This window comes from Watersipora subatra, chromosome 2, assembly GCF_963576615.1.
Source record: "Watersipora subatra chromosome 2, tzWatSuba1.1, whole genome shotgun sequence".
Classification (NCBI taxonomy): domain Eukaryota; kingdom Metazoa; phylum Bryozoa; class Gymnolaemata; order Cheilostomatida; family Watersiporidae; genus Watersipora; species Watersipora subatra.
The window spans coordinates 60,838,094-60,854,843 of NC_088709.1; positions in this window are offsets into that span (position 1 = coordinate 60,838,094).

Consider the following 16,750-nt stretch of genomic DNA (forward strand, 5'->3'; position numbering starts at 1 on the left):
AGGTTACTTATACAAGCCTTAAACATACCAATATAAACCTTCAATATACTTATATACATGTAGGCCTTAAGCATAAGTTATAATACAAAATATAGCACTGAAGCAACTTACGAACAAATTCACTGTACAAACAATTGTTCGGAACGTAACTCGTTCGTAGGTTGGGGACCGTCTGTATACCAAGCTGAATGTCATGATATCTAGTCTCATCAAAATCTATCTTGCTCCCAAGCTCTTCCCGACGATGGATAAATGATAAGTCATACAGACACTGATTTTACTTTGTTAGCTAGCCGCAACAAGTAGCAGTCTGTCTCTTGTGGCTTTTATTCACCTCACCTTCTGTTTGATCTCCAAATTCATGTTTACTACCTTCAAAACTGAATGTTTTTTAATTGTCAAATCAGTTGATATGAACATCAGAGTTAAATTTTTTGCTGAGCTAGAATTTATTTTGGTCATCTCAAATAGTCTACGAAGATGAACTGTTATAAACGAGCGCATTTGCACAGACATGCTAATGGCAAAGAGTAGCTTTGTCATATAAGCAGAGACTAAATGGTGTAAACAAAAGCTGAAAATCTGTTTTAATAGAAACTTCTAAACTATTTAAAGAATTTCAATAATGTCTATATAATTAATGATTAATGTATAATCCTAAATATTTAGGATTTGTTTGGAGTGCACGAGAGGACAACTCTGCTTTGCAGAGTAACCTGGCAGTAACCCTATGCTTAATTTGTACACGTATGCATTGCAGTGAAAGGCATATTCATACACACCAACCTTACAGTGTTAAAGGCCAACTGAATGAAAAGGGACTTTTATACAATTCATAGTCAATCTGTGCATGGAAAAAATTGACCGTGTAGACAGTTAGGAATTTCACTCAGCTCAAGATTTTGAATCAACTTGGCTTGTACCAACAAATACCCTGGCAGTGTAGAGTGCTGTAAAAGATTATCAGTTGCAATAATTATGCATTCAAATATTGCAAATTATTACAAGGTTAATTAGCATAGTTTTTGTAGTGTCAGTCTAGCAAGGTAAATGTTGCAAATTCAAATCCAGCGGGATGCAATATTTTTCCATTATCCAACGGTGGCTTTATATGGACAGACACGGTTCTCATCACAGTACAGGCTGAATGTGTAAAATTTTGTAGATTTTGGTGCATTTTGCTTAGAAATAAGAGGAATGGTAACGCTGTAATTATTAGTTTGTAAAATAAAGCTTTTCTTAACCCAACTATTTATTACATTTTATATTTAAAAGATACCATTCTTACCTAATAGTTTGACAAAAAAGCTTTAGCTTAAAAAAAAGCATTAATGATAATGTTTGTTGTTTTTTACTTTTATTGAGTTAACTTGTGTTAACAACATCGAAACAAGAATTTTTTAAGGCTTACTAGGTTAATTTTTTTTTAGGCAAAACATCAACATAGTGAGAACTGCAATCTCTTTAGGGCAAACATAATTATGCAGAGTTTCAGTAGGAAAGCATCTTCTGTGTGACCTACATTTAGTATAGCCACCAATATAGCTAGCTGCAAAAGCCTACTCTTCAAGTTTCTGGCCAATCTCCTAAGCGTTCTAAAACAACATGATGGAGCACACTTTTTAGTCAGTATTGTTTTAAAGCTGGTTTGATATCTTGGGAAAGTCTGTAAAATGAGTAGTGTTCAACATTCTCCTAATTTTTAACTATACTAACAGGTTAATAACTGGTTTCTTTGCAGGTAGAGCAGCATATTTACCAGTGGAGGCAAAGTGGTCTAGATTGCCTAACCTTCAAACAACAAGTTGATGTTCAATTTCCAAAAAGGCATCCAGTGACTGGAATGACATCCAACCTTAAAGTTCTTTCTGTAGCTGGGCGTGTCTACAATCAGCAAAGTTCTCTTGCGAATCGCTTCTAAGATCTCTAGCTAAAATCATATTTTAAACGTTGTGCAGAGCCATTAGTTACAGCTACCACAACTTCACACATTATACTCGAGGTGCCAGGAGATGGTCACACAATTTGCAAGACAATTATAGAGCTCAGTGTTTTGAAGCTATACAGCTTTATTTGACAGAAATAAAATAGTCCACTTTTGTTGATAAATGTTTTATGGTATTCTTGTGAATGCTTTGATTTTTAATCTTTTGGTAATGTAACAGCTGTTTGGCCTGCTTTTGATAGGTTGCACCATTTGCACTAAAGACTTTTAGATTTATACAAACTCATTGTGTTTTAAGAATATTTTATTTGTCACCGTTGCACTCACTTGAGCAATTTGTTTGACGTACTTATATTGAGCTTTCCTTTTCTGTAAACTCAACTCCTTGACGGGGTTGCTTAAAGAGTCATTTTTTTTCCTTTTGAGTAAGTTTGGGCTTTTTTTAAAGAAATATGCTGACCAATGTTGATAAATGCGAGTTAGATATACATGCATGCAATCTGCACAGTGTGTTAAATGTTACTGCATGGTTTCATCGAAAGCTCTTATCTGAAACCTTTTATAATCCAAAGGGCCCCGCATATGCTATATTTCCCAGTTTTGCCTCAGTAGCAATGAATTGACTAAATCAAATTGTATAAGCAATAAATGTGGCCACAGGTATGCAAATCTCCCATGTTTGACATTTATGTTTTAAAAATTGGGTGTCTCTGACTCTACCAGGCATATTTGGCAGTGTGAATATATGCACTGTTTTAATTAATATACGTTTTAAAAGTTTTCTATTTGACAACTAGGATGGTTTCAATACCAATTACTTGATGTCAATACCATCCTAGCTTTTATTGCAACTTATTACAACTTTTTTTAAATGGACAAAGTGCTTGTTTTTGCCATGCATGCCCACTAACAAGCTATTAAGGGAAAGCATAAGTTTTCAATTTTATGAATAATATGTATGATGAACTTTAGATCAAAGCACACACAGATGTGCCTGCAAATCGGTTTTCTTAGGTTCTGTTGGCAAAATCCCTGAAATGGGGTTTCAGGGATTAGTTTGCCTTTTTAACCAATTGATAGAAAATTAAATGATGCAATAAAGGTTCATTACAAGTAAAAAGAACCAAACTAAATATCATAGTTAGCTAAATTTATATAAAAAGAAAAGAAGTAGAGCTTGGAACTAGGACTATCTAATTCAAGATATAAAAACATAATAGGAGGCCCTGAATTTAATGAGAAGATAACTTCTCTTGCAAAAGAGAAGACAACTCAGAATTTTGTATAAAAATTTTCAAATTTTACGCTAATGGGAGGTCCTCCATTTCAAACTACAGAGCCTCCTAACCTGCAAAATTTTCCAAAATGTTGAACTCTCCGGCAAAATTTATGCAAAATGCAAAATAGATACGTATGCGATCAGCATGACGAGTAGAGTTGTTTAAGCATGTTTCTAGCGAAGCCTCCTATCAGAAGCCTCCTATTATCCGAAAGCCTTATATCGTGGATATATTTTCCAAAGTGGCCTCCTATTCAATCTAATTTGACTATATATATATATATATATATATATATATAGATAATAGAGTAGCATAGATTAGCACCCACAACAAATCACGCTAAGTTTGTCTATAGTCTCGCATGGCAGAGGAAGGGTTAAAACTGTTATTGTCAACATACTTGAAATTTCATTCCATTGATGCAAGCTGCTAGAACTGAACTTAGACACTCACCAAACTGAGCATACTTATAAAGACCAGAATCAATGAGTAACCAGATGCAGTTCAGCAATTTTTTTACACAACATTTAAAAACTTTCTGTAAGGCCAAATAACAGCCTCGTGTTCAGATATCAAGCGCTCAATTCCAGGTGTCAGCAAGCTAAGCCGTCAATACCGAAACACATTTCGAGAATATAGTGACGGTTTATGAAGGTAACACGAAACATCAATTACCTATTGACTGCAACTTTTTGAACATTGTCTAATATTACTGAACCTGCAAAAGATCCAACAAGAGAGAACACATAAAAGCAGTTGGGCTATCACATGTATAACATTAGAATGGCACCTAGCATCCATAATAGTCAACCCTTGGTAAATAAACCAGGTTAGTACTGGCATAGGGTACGATGGACATTGCTCATCATAACCAGTACCTCTCAAACCCAAGGTCTTTGTTATATTGGAACCATCTGATAATCTTACTCACAAGATCCATTTGTCACCAAAATCCTGCACTATTATCAATATTTAAGAATCTTCAGAGAAATTATCATCTGTAGACAACATCGGCAATGCAAAAAGAAAAATTGATGAGTTTGACAAACCTGCTGGTGCAAATATTGTGAAAATTGACAAAAATAGCAACTACACCCTCCCCCTTCAATCCCCTTAATCTTCTACATGTGGTTATCAACGACTAGCCTTTTCTGCCAAAAAACCCATTACAATCAATACTGACTAACATGCACCACCTCAGGCTAATTGATGGTTCAGAGTATGAATATTTGGTTACTTGAGTTTTTGTATTTAAACTACAGTGGTTTCTCACAGGCTAAATAGTCCAAGGTTTAAGGTATTATGCACAGTATAAAATGCAATGTAATTTTACTAATGTAATTTTACTATACATAAGTCCCTCCATACAGGTATATCATTTATACTGAACAGTTAGTTAAACAAGATCATTTTATTTTGGAGAAAGGTCTAAGGGCCGACAGTTATATTCAAGTGAAGAATGTTCTCAAAGAAAAATTTGTTTAGCTGTTTGGCAAATTAGCAAGCAGCACTGCGCAACAAAAAACTCTATTTTACATATATAGTCAACCATTATTAGCCTTATGGTTTTGATAGCGATCTTCAACAGAAAGGAAGTATGAGCGTTCACGCAATTAAAAGTTTTCGGCAAACTGGAGAAAAAAAAAGTTCTCGTCATAAAGGGGCATTCTAGTTCGGCACTAGCTTGTACATAAGTTGTAAAGAATTTCGGCTAACGTTTTAAATAATTTAATGAAACCTTCGGTAATTGGACAAAAAACATAGGTTGATAAACTGTGTACCACAAGTTCGTACCTGTAAAGCGGTCTACGCCCCAAATGGTCTATGTTTATTACAGAAACATTTGGATAAATTTGATTAATTATTCTTATAATTAAATCTAACAAAAATATTAGAAACCTTAGCAAGTAAACAATGCCATAGACTGGTGAAATAAGCACGTTTTTCATGTGAAATGCGCACTGCTAAATAGTTCTACTATCTGTCGCACGGCTTTATTGGCGTATCGTAGGCCGGTCTTAACTATTATTAAACCAAGTTTTTCAAGGTTTTTGCGGCGATTTTTGGCCGAATTAATCTGCCTATTTATGTATAATCCGATCAAATGGGTAAGTTTTAAGATAATTTCACTGCTTTTCAAAGACTTGGTAATATATTTATATAGGTTTATACGTGTTTTGTATCGTTATTATACTTAAACGACTCTACAAAAAATGGTTAAATTTGTTGATGAGATTTCGATACAAGGGTTTGCGACGTTGTTGATGAATAATTTTCGTAAATTGTGTGCACATGCATTTATCATAAAAATTCTCAAACATTCGCTCAGCTCGTTTGGTCGTGGGATTATTAGCAGGTTGTTTTTCTTTCTTGAATTATGTGAACCCTGTTTGTTAAACTAGGCAGGTCATACTTTTTGTTTCCTTACTAAAACCTCTTGGCTTCAGGCATAGAATTTACCAAGTGTAATTGAAAAAACCCCAGTCTAACATTTTGATGATTTTTAATATGTTGTTACTCATGTGGAAAAACATGTAAATCCCAAATTTTTATCTTCTAGGATCATCGGTTCAGGTGCTATGAAGATTTGAACTTTGGCCATTTGTTGCCCGAGTTTGAGGGCATAGCACATCTAGCTGAATTTAGACCCATAAATTCAAGAATATACAAGTTAGAGGTATAGATTTTTTGTGTTTCCACGCAATTTCCATATTTACACAAACAAATAGGTTTGAAATTTTTCGAATGAATAATGTGGGAGATAACTCCAGCCAAAAATGATATTTTAGCGACTATTCCAAAGCAATTATTACCACTAGCATATAATGTTCCATTGTTTCTGTTGATATTTCTGAACTTCTCCAGGCCTCAGCTATTCAAACTAGTCTTAACTTCTCTGTAGCTGCATCAAGTCAGCGTCTAGAAACCATACAATAATAACCTCTTTGTCTAAATACTGCAAAATAAAAGATCAAGGTCAACCTGTGGTTTCAACAGTCCCACAATTTTCCTATGTTTTATACCAATTAAGATATGCAGATATAATTAAAACCACCAAAATTTTGTGTTTCAGACAGTAAAATGATTAAAATTGAGTTCCAAATACCCTTCAAACACCTTCGTAAATCGCCTTATTTAAATGAGATTATCCCCCTTTGACAAACTTTAACTTGGCTGATTATTATCCTATCATGTTCAAATTTTCTGTGCGCTTGTGGTTTGTGATTGTGATAGTAATGAGCCTTAAACTATTTTCTTAACTTACATTCCTCAATGTTATCCATTGTTGTAGCTTCAAATGCATGTTTTGCCTGAGTTGGTGGTAGATGGCGGCGCCACAGCTAATAGAACATGCTCTTGTGGTACCCAGCAGACATCATCTCACTTTGGCCATGTGAAACTGTTTGTTGAGCCTTTGGGCATGAATTTCACATTAGCATCATTATTCTCTTGATCATAGCCAATTGCCATCCCCATGTACCACCGACCATCATATATATGGGTTAGATATTGTCCAGGTTGAGGTATTAAGGTATTGCTGGTAACATGTGAGTCAGCAGTGTTCCCAACTTTGTATCGTTGTAGCATACATTTCACAACAAACAGTGGTGAAAGTTTTCAAGCTTCAATGGCTGTTCTACTGAGTGGCTTGAACCAGTGCTGGTCCCGACAGCCAATGACTCGTTACGCTGCTTTGAACCTTGGTTACAAAGATGCTGCTTGTTTGCGACTTCTTCAGTGGGTACATAAAACACCTCTACCCCAGCAATGTTTTCCCTAGCATACTTGTACAGTTGTTCAGCACTGAGCAGTCTTTCTTTCCCTGATATAACTAACTTTTTGGAGTGACGGGTAGCCAGTCACTTGACTACCCGGCCAATCCCATCGCACAGACATTTTCCATGTGAGGCGGCAAAGAAGCTCCAAGATGCTGTAAGATTTAAATCAAGCTCATGGTGACATAAGCTGGCAAAGTTCTTGTAATCCTTTTATTGGCACCAGGTCTATCACTGAAATAATCCACATGAGTCACATGAGTTAGGTTTTCTTTGATGAATCTGATGAGTGTTCTTAGGAAGGTATACATACAATCCAGAGAACACTCTAGAATGTATACATACATCCCAAAGAATGCTCATCGGATTCATCAAAGAAAACCTAACTCAAGTGACTAATGTGAATTATTTCAGTGATGGACCTGGTGCCCAATACAAGGATTACAAGAACTTTGCCAACTTATGTCACAATGAGCTTGATTTCAATCTTACAGCATCTTGGAGCTTCTTTGCCACCTCACATGGATAAGGTCCATGCGATGGGATTGGCGGGGTAGTCAAGTGACTGGCCACCCGTCACTCCAAGCGGTTAGTTAAGTCAGGGAAGGAAAGACTGCTCAGTACTGAGCAACTGTACAAGTATGCTAGGGAAAACATTACTGGGGTGGAGGTGTTTTATGTACCCACTGAAGAAGTCGCAGAACGAGCAGCGACTTTGTAACCAAAATTCAAAGCAGCACAATGAGTCATTGGTTGTCGAGACCAGCACTGGTTCAAGCCCCTCAGTAGAACATCCATTGAAGTTTGCAAACTTTTACCACTGGTTGATGAAAAATGTATGCTGCAACGATACAAAGTTGGAAAAACTCATGACTCACATGTTAGCAGCAATACCTTAATACCTCAACCTGGACACTATCTGGCCTGTATATAAGATGGTCGGTGTTATATGGGGATGCCAATTGGTTTTGATCAAGAGAATAATGATGCTAATGTGAAATTCATGCCCAAAGGCTCAACAAACAGTTTCACATGGCCAAAGCGAGTTGACATCTGCTGGGTACCACAAGAGCATGTTCTATTAGCTGTGGCGCCGCCATCTACCACCAACTCAGGCAAAACATGCATTTGAAGCTACAACAATGGATAACATTGAGGAATGTTATCATAGACATAGACTACAAGCACACAGATATTTGAACTTGATAGGATAATAATTAGCCAATTTAAAGCTTGACAAGGGAGATAATCAAATTTAATTAACGCGATTTACAAAGTTGTGTGGAGGGTATTTGGAACTCAATTTTAAGCATTTTACGTCTGAAACACAAACTTTTGGTGGTTTTAATGAAATCTGCATATGTTAACTGCCTTCATTCGTTAGCCTAACATGGCAACTTTAAACCCGGTTCCAAACACCCCATTGTTTTAGTGAAGATCACGATATTACCTAGCTTACCACACGAGTGACTGAAATTCACTGGGTAATTATTTCATTAATAGACCATCAAATCACAAATTGACTAGCAAGCGAATTAATACAATTAAATCACATAAAAGCTGCATCTAAGTATATTCCTTACGCTGAATATGAGAAGGTTATGTTGCAAAATATACTTCATTATGGCAAGCGGATTATCAAATAGTTATAGTGAGAGCTTGCTTGTTACCTTGAACACCTACATGTATATTGTTAGTAAAAAGGTTAACATTTTAAAAGCGTTATGGTTTGCCGTCACACAACTTGTTTTTGGTAAGAGCAGTGTAACGTAGTAATATCATTACAACACCTAAAAAAGATGACAAAAAGTTCTTATTACTCAAAATTTGATTTAGTCTAAATTAAACTGTATCTGAGCAGACCTATAAAACTATCAGATTTTCATTTTTATTGAAATAATGGAATCAAAAAATGTCTGCCATATGCAAATGTAGGATGCATCACATGGGCAGTGATCCAATCTCCAGTAATTAAATATACAGCCAGCAGCTTGTAAAACGGCTATGGCAAAAAGGGCAGAGTGGAGGGGCACCCTTATGAAAATCAATAACTACAATAAATCCCATGTTTGAAAATTAATCATCAGAGTTGGAAAATTAAGAAAAACTTAGTGGTAATTTTTCTTGAGTAATGTGGTACCTAGCTCATCGGAAATGAAAACTTGACATGTTGCATCAAAATAGTAAATTCAGACTAAAAATCTCCATACAAAAAGCTAGCCATTTACAAAAATAAAAATAATTTGCAGATAAAATAGTACCCCTGCCAAAAAACATTGCTCACGCAGAACTTTTGTAAAAAACTCAGGCGATATCAAAACGTCGAACGACTGAAGTGATCAAGTGGTTATGTATATAGGGGTTGTATATAAGGACTTCTGAGCCAGAAGATGCGTAGCTATAATGAGTTGGTTTGAATAATGTAGTGTAGACATGCCAAAAGTGAGAGGTACCCCATCACATTCCAAATAACAACAACATGTAACATATACATGAACATTTTGTGTAAATGTACCTAATAAAAAGATAGTCTATCACTGTTGTAAAGCTGATAGGTAAGTAAAGGGAAGTTGAGATAGAAACTAATATGTAACAGGTTAGAACTGTATTGCATCGTCGTAGTACGCAGTAACTTTGAGGTGTATTACAGCCTTTTAATGCACTGCAGAGATTTACTGCTACTGCAAATTCACTTCTACAGCGAATTCACTCCTACTGCTAATTGTTCTTTGCAACCTATGGTGAACTTATTTCCATGACACACTAAGCAAAAATAAAAAATTCAATCTGTGAATGAGCATTTTCTAAAATATGAAACTGCATGTGGGTCTATCCATGAATAAATGGATTTTTTGGCAAAATTTCAAAACAGTAATTTCATTAAAATAATGCTTCACATATGAAGTATACATACCAAACCCTAAGATTGAAAATAATTGTGGGGGTAGTGCTCCTCTACCGTGTTTTAATAGTTTGCTAAAGTTAGTGTATATGCACAAAATACTTTATGGCCATAATGGCAAGATAGAGATGCTTGTACATGGTATACATATTACTCTGAACACAAATATCTAATTGTAATGGATTTCACAATGGCTTTGCTGCCCGTTAATGCATAAATTGGCATTGCATGCACTGATCTATTGGTGTGGGGCTCTTTTATAGGTTGGCATGTTTTGAGTAACAATGGTAACAGGAAACAGCAATAAGTTTCTACTACACTTTTATTATTGGTTCAAAATTAGTAGTAATTTGTTTTCAACGCTAACTTTATACGCTGTACCTTTAACTAATTTCAGTTTTGCTCAAAAATGCACATATTTCCGAAATTTGCGTCACCGCTGTTACACTGTCACCATTGTTACACCCCTCAACTCATCTAAATATAGGATTAATTTGAGTGAATTTCACATTTAACAGTAATTTGTGGTGTTGCTGATGTTCTCATGTATGAGTTACTCATTATATTGTAAATTTAAGCCATTGTGGGTACTTAACAAGCTTCTAGCAAGTTAGCAAACGGTTGCTACCTTACAAATGTATTACTAAGACTTGAGAGTCCGATACTGAGAAGGTTCAAAATTTAATCAAATCTACTCATGGGAGTAACTTGTAACAAGTGCTTGAAACAGAATATTGTTAGGTGGAAAGTCTGTTGTTCTTTTCTGCTTTCAACATGGGTAAAACAACATCAGCAGAGCAGATGCGTAAATATCGTAACAAAATAAGTCAATGCTCAAAACAATAGACTCAATATTTGACTCCCCTAATCGAAATCAAAAGAGTAGAACAAAATAAAGAGCTCAACTTACAGGTCAATGGGAGGAACTCGAGAAAAAGCAAGAATTAGAGTTAAGCAATACAGAGATCGGGAAAAAACTTGAAAGTAAAATTACCAGGTATGTACATTCATTTATTTTTTTTTCAAAAAACTTAATGCTTCACTACATATGCGTACATTATGGATGTTTCATGTATTTTGTAAAAAAAGTTATTAAAGTTTATATTCATTTTTTGTAGCCACCACTTCCCAATTTGGCAACCCACAATCTGAAGATAACGCTGTAAAAAGATTGATTGAGCACTTCTAAACAGCCAAAGCAAATGTCGCCAGACCGTCCATACACTAGCAATGACAGTTGGACTATCATTGTCAGAAGATGGCAATAGAGATGAGGAAAGATAAAATAAAACCAAAAAAATAGAAAAGTAAAAGTATGCCATTGGAAAGTTTTAACTTTTACATAGATCCTGATGACCCTGCAATCAGTGACCCAGAAAGTGAGTGCAATTCCGAACCCATCAAACAACTAGCAAGCACAGTGAAAGAAGATGATTTTGTGCTAACATTGCTGCCTGGAAAAAATAAACTTCTAGGCATTATGTAGGAGTTGTAAACAGTGTAGATGCCCTCAAAGCTAATGTGCAGTTTTTTTTTAAAGAGTGAAACCGAAAAACACTTTTGTTGTTAATACAAAAAATATGGCATGGGTAAAATTTCATAATATACCCAAGTCACTGTCTTGTCTTACTCTCTCTAAAAGAGGCCAGTAATGTTTTACAGAAGATTTAGAGCATGCAGAATGATCTAAAACATTTTGTTAGTACATTTTCACAATTACATGATCAATATTCATTTTTTCATCTTACGTTATTTAAGCCTAATCATGTTTGTCACGTTTTATAACTACTATATTATTATATTTTATACTTTGAAACCAATAAAAAACATTTCAAGTTAAGGCTTGTCTATATATATTGTATTAATTAGCTTTAATACCATTATTGATCTCATTACAGTGAACTTAAATACTTATAAGTTTACAGAATATAAGAAGCGTAACGATGGTGACAATCGGATGTAACAGCGGTGACATGTTTACAAGCAAGTAGTTCACAACTACCATCTAATATCTGGATAAATTTTAGTGCATGTCAGCAGGCTTCTTTAAAACAAGACAAATAAGTTTTTATAATTGTGCTTCCCAACAAATCAGAGAGTTTTAAGGATAAGCAACTATAGCTCTTCAAAATGCATATTTTTCTGATGTAACACAAGTGACACACTAACTAAGAGGTTTCTCAGTAAAAATTAACTTTAGTGTGACATATTATACATCTTTTGAAAGATTTTGTTGAGCTCTAAGAGAATATTTAATTTAAATCATCTTAAATGCAAAACTAATTTTTTATAATTAAAGTTATGCTCCAATTGTAACAATGGTGACTATGGATAGACCCTTGAGCACATTTGCGCATTGGTATAAAGTTGAAATTGTGGATTAACTGATATTGGGGTATTTGTATTGTACTTTCATTACCACAATATATAAAGCAATGATATATTTCTATTTCAACTATATATTACACGCTAACTTTGGTCAGTTTGTTGGCCTACTCATACTCTTGAAAGTTTGAGCAGCATTCAGATCTTACAATTATGCAACTCTTCCGTTACTACTCGATAAAATGAAAGCAGCTTTTTGAGATCGCGAAGGGTACGCTGTTAGGGGTCGTTGGCAACAATCGCCTCAAACTTTCAACTAAAAGCAAGGTCGCCAAACGACGTCTTACGCGAACCGATATCGAGTTAGGCAAATTATTTGCGAGGTTATTGCTTTTACAGCGAATAGCTTCGGTTCCAGAATTTTGCGCTATTTTAAATTATTGGCAATCAGGAAAAAATTAAAACATACATAACTCGACTATTCTCTGGCTCGTTACGGAATTCCCGTGACAACTAGATCCCAGATTCTAGCGGCTTCATAACGTTGAAAGGTTTTAGCTTTTCTCGTCCAACCCTGAACAGTTGGTAGGTAATAAGGCATTATTAAATTTGTGCGCCGGTAGGTAGTAACGCATTGCTAACCCTTTAGCGACGGCCGGCTTACGACTGGGAAAGTACCAGCGGACGGCAGCAATTACTAGGGCGATTTGAGCTTTCGACGTGGCTGCGTAAAAACTGCAGCAACTTACATCACAATTGTGGTAGCTGCATAAATTACCATGCATAAGAAAGCTGAGAAGCAATTGTTGAAGCAATGATTTTTTTTATTTTTATGTTTCATTTTCCATTGCATTTTTTCTAATTGTTAAAGGTAAATGACAATGTTGTATAAATACTAGTTGCAAGGATTCATATGTCTACAACAATTTGCAAGAGAAATTGGTCGTTGGAGAACCTTGAAAGTGGAGTTATGAGCTCCGAAGCATTACGGGAGGGCCACTCGAAATTCTCAAAGCGTGTCCCAAAAGACCAGCGGAAAATTGAGGCCTGACATGGTCGCCTAAACTTCGCTATAACTTACATGCAAATTGGCATGAAGCTGCAAATGAATATGCTTCTGAAAGCTGAGATATTTTCCTACATACAGATCTTTTCCTCCAGGCAGCTTCAAGTCTTTGCAACTTGAGATCTATTTATTCGCAGTTATGATTTTCTGCAGTCAGATTTATATATTTATTGAAACTATAGATATATGTACCAGTAACAATTTTGCATATAAACTCATTGCACAGATTCATGTGTGCTGCAGAAAATATTAACTGGTGGTGTACAAGAAAAATTGTGTGGTGAGCCTGTATTCACACATTTGGTGAAGCAACAAAAGACAGGAAGCAACATTTATTATGAGCAGAAACAGCAAATCATGGGCTGCATGACTGCTAGATTGCAAAACAATATAAGAACTGAACTCTTTGATTAGGTGCGTGTCCTTAGGAGAGCAACAAACAACAAATACAACATACTAATGCAAAACAAATACAATAGATTATGACATTTCAGCGAATGTAACAATGTACAAGCTAGCAATACAAAGCAATGAAGCATTTGTAGAAACTAAATAAAATTTGTAAATAAATCTAGTTAGCATAACAAGGATCAACACATGACTCGCACAAAGTTACTCCACAAGTGACTCCTGCGCCTTCAGCTTGCTCTTGCTCCTCACCGATGTATACAGACAACTTGTGCACATAATCGAGAGACAGCATCGCAGAGAGCAAATAACTTTATTCCAAATCTAGATCTGTTAGATGGAATATACTGCCTGAAGCTGAGCCATCCTTTCCATGCCAGCAAGCTTTCATCTACATATATATAAATTTACCTGACAGCAAAACAGAGTATAACCGGTCGTATATCATGGCAAAAACATCTTCCAACTTGAACAATTTATTGCCAGCAGTCTGTTCAAAATAGTCAGCAAAAAGAAAACATGTTTCTATTTTGCTTTCTATTTTTAGTTTCTATTAAAATTCAGTGTAGATAATAAAAGATTGTGGAGCAGTAAGACAACAGAGTAGGCTTTTCAAGAATATCTGTATGCATAGCTGTATAATATCTGTTGATATGCACTCTTTGTTGGTAGAGGTTACTTGTGTGAACTGTTCCCTAATTTCATCTACCTCAAGCTCCGATATGAGGTGCCGCTTGATTATGTTACTTTTCTGAGCTACAAGTTGCTTAGCGGTTAGTGACAATTCAAGGCGCATGTTTATTCACAGTTGACGCATCCTTATTTGTAACCCCACATTTGAGGTCCACTCATAAAGTAGCACTGCATGAGGTCTGTGTTATCAGTTCGAGTCCATTTCATCCATTTTGAACCTGTAACCCATTTTTTACTGCTTTTTCCTGGTTCAGCTACAGGCAGCGCTGACCTTGTTTGACCAGGCGACGTCCGAGTCGACATGGCTTTAATTATTGCACTCATCATAGACAGGTTGTAGACATACAAGCAAGGTTCTTGTCTAAGGACCGCCAGAAAGGTGCAGTTGTTGGGGTTTGAATCTCGGTCCTAAAGATCACTGTCCTGATAACTTACTAACTGCGCTATCTGTCCTGTATAATAGAAGAATGGTACAAGTACTTGGGGATTATGCAAAGCAACATCAACCACGAAGCCAATGTACGTCACAAAGCCATTACTGAATACAAGAAATGCCTTTTGCAGGTCCTGCAGTGCCAGCTCAATGCCAGGAATCAAGTCATGGCAATAAAGATTTACGCACTGCCAGTAATATGATATTCAGCGAGCATAATAAAGTGGACTGAGGAAACCATCAAGGAAACAGATAGAGCAGCTCGTAAACTGCTGACCATGCATGGAGCACCCTACCCAAAATCTGATACTACTAGATTGTATCTCGATAGGAAAGATGGCAGTAGGGGACTCAAAAGTGTACAGCAGACAATGAAAGAGGAAAAACAAAGCATAAAAGCCTATGCAGTCTCCATGGCCACTTCGGATAAGTTGCTAGCTGAATTTCAATCTGCTGCTCTGACAATGGAGCTTCGTCCTGATGATGAGAAGATTGACTGGCACATGAAACCTCTTCACGGTGCTTACCACCAACAAATATCTAAGGTTGGCGATCTTTACCAAACATACATGTATAGATGGCTGAACAAAGGAAACCTAACGGCCAATACAGAGTCCGCTACTCATGACAGCCCAGAAGCAAGTGTTTCCAACAAGGAAACTCCAAACAAAAATCTATCACACTAGAGACGATCCTATATGCAGACCGTGCAAAGATGCACCCGAGACCATCCAACATATCATCAGTGGATGCAAGCAGCTAGCAGGAAACGCATACACTGAGCGGCTTAATCATGTCACAGGTGTTGTGTATAGCAGTCTATGTGATGAGTATGGCTTTAATAAACCACAACACTGGTGGGAAGCTCCTGTTAAGGTCAATAAAAATGACCGCGATAATATCCTTTGGGACTTCTATATCCGGACTGACAAGCATGTCCTAGGAAACTAACCAGATATAGTGGTGGTGGACAAGGAGAACAATAAAGCTTATATAATATATATAGCAGTACTCAATGACTACAATATAGTTTGCAAAGAAAAATAAAAGGTAGAGAAATATCTCCCTCTTGGAGAAGATATTGAAAAATGCTGGGAAGTAAGAACAACTGTAATTCCAGTAGTCATTGTGGCACTGGGCGCAATAACACCGGTGCATAAAATGTGGCTTGCCCAGATACCGACAGCAATCAAGTCAGGTGAGTTGCAGAAAAGTGCGCTATTGGTAACAGCTAAGATCTTGAGGCGAGTGCTCAAACTCCCAGGTCTCTGGTAGGAGACCCGAGTTGGAGCAGGATTTACCACCCATACGGGTTAACTGGGGCGAGGAAACAATTTTATATATATGCAGTAAAACACGAATAACTCAAACTTCAAGGGACCGAGCAAAAGTGTTCGAGTTATTAGAGCGTTCAAGTTATCATGACAGTCATAAGTGCACGTATTTACCAGTAGATACATGTACATATACAAACTATATATCAATCAAAAGCATAGATTGCTTGTTGCAAGTTAAAGGGTCTTTCGTGTGAAGTTTTAAATATTTTTAATCAGAAAGTATAGATATTTTACTATCACTTGAGATTTGTTTGTTGCTTTAGGTGATGTGACTGCCAGGACGTTCTCAGATTAAAATTGGCAAAACTTGATCGCGGTTAAAACGCTCAGAAAAAATACATACGTATTTTTCTACCGAGCGTTTTAACCAAGATCAATTTTGCAGTAAGTCAGTTATTGCAAAACTGCTTTACTATTAAAAACCCATTATCAATTTTGCCGATATCACTTTAAAGTTATCATAATTTTACCTCGCTTTTCTTGCTTTCGGAGGGCTTATCGCTAAGCGGATGGGTTGTAAAATTGGATTTTTGCAAACCTTTAGAAAAGTCGTTAATGAAAATATTTACCGATGTTGGTAATAAC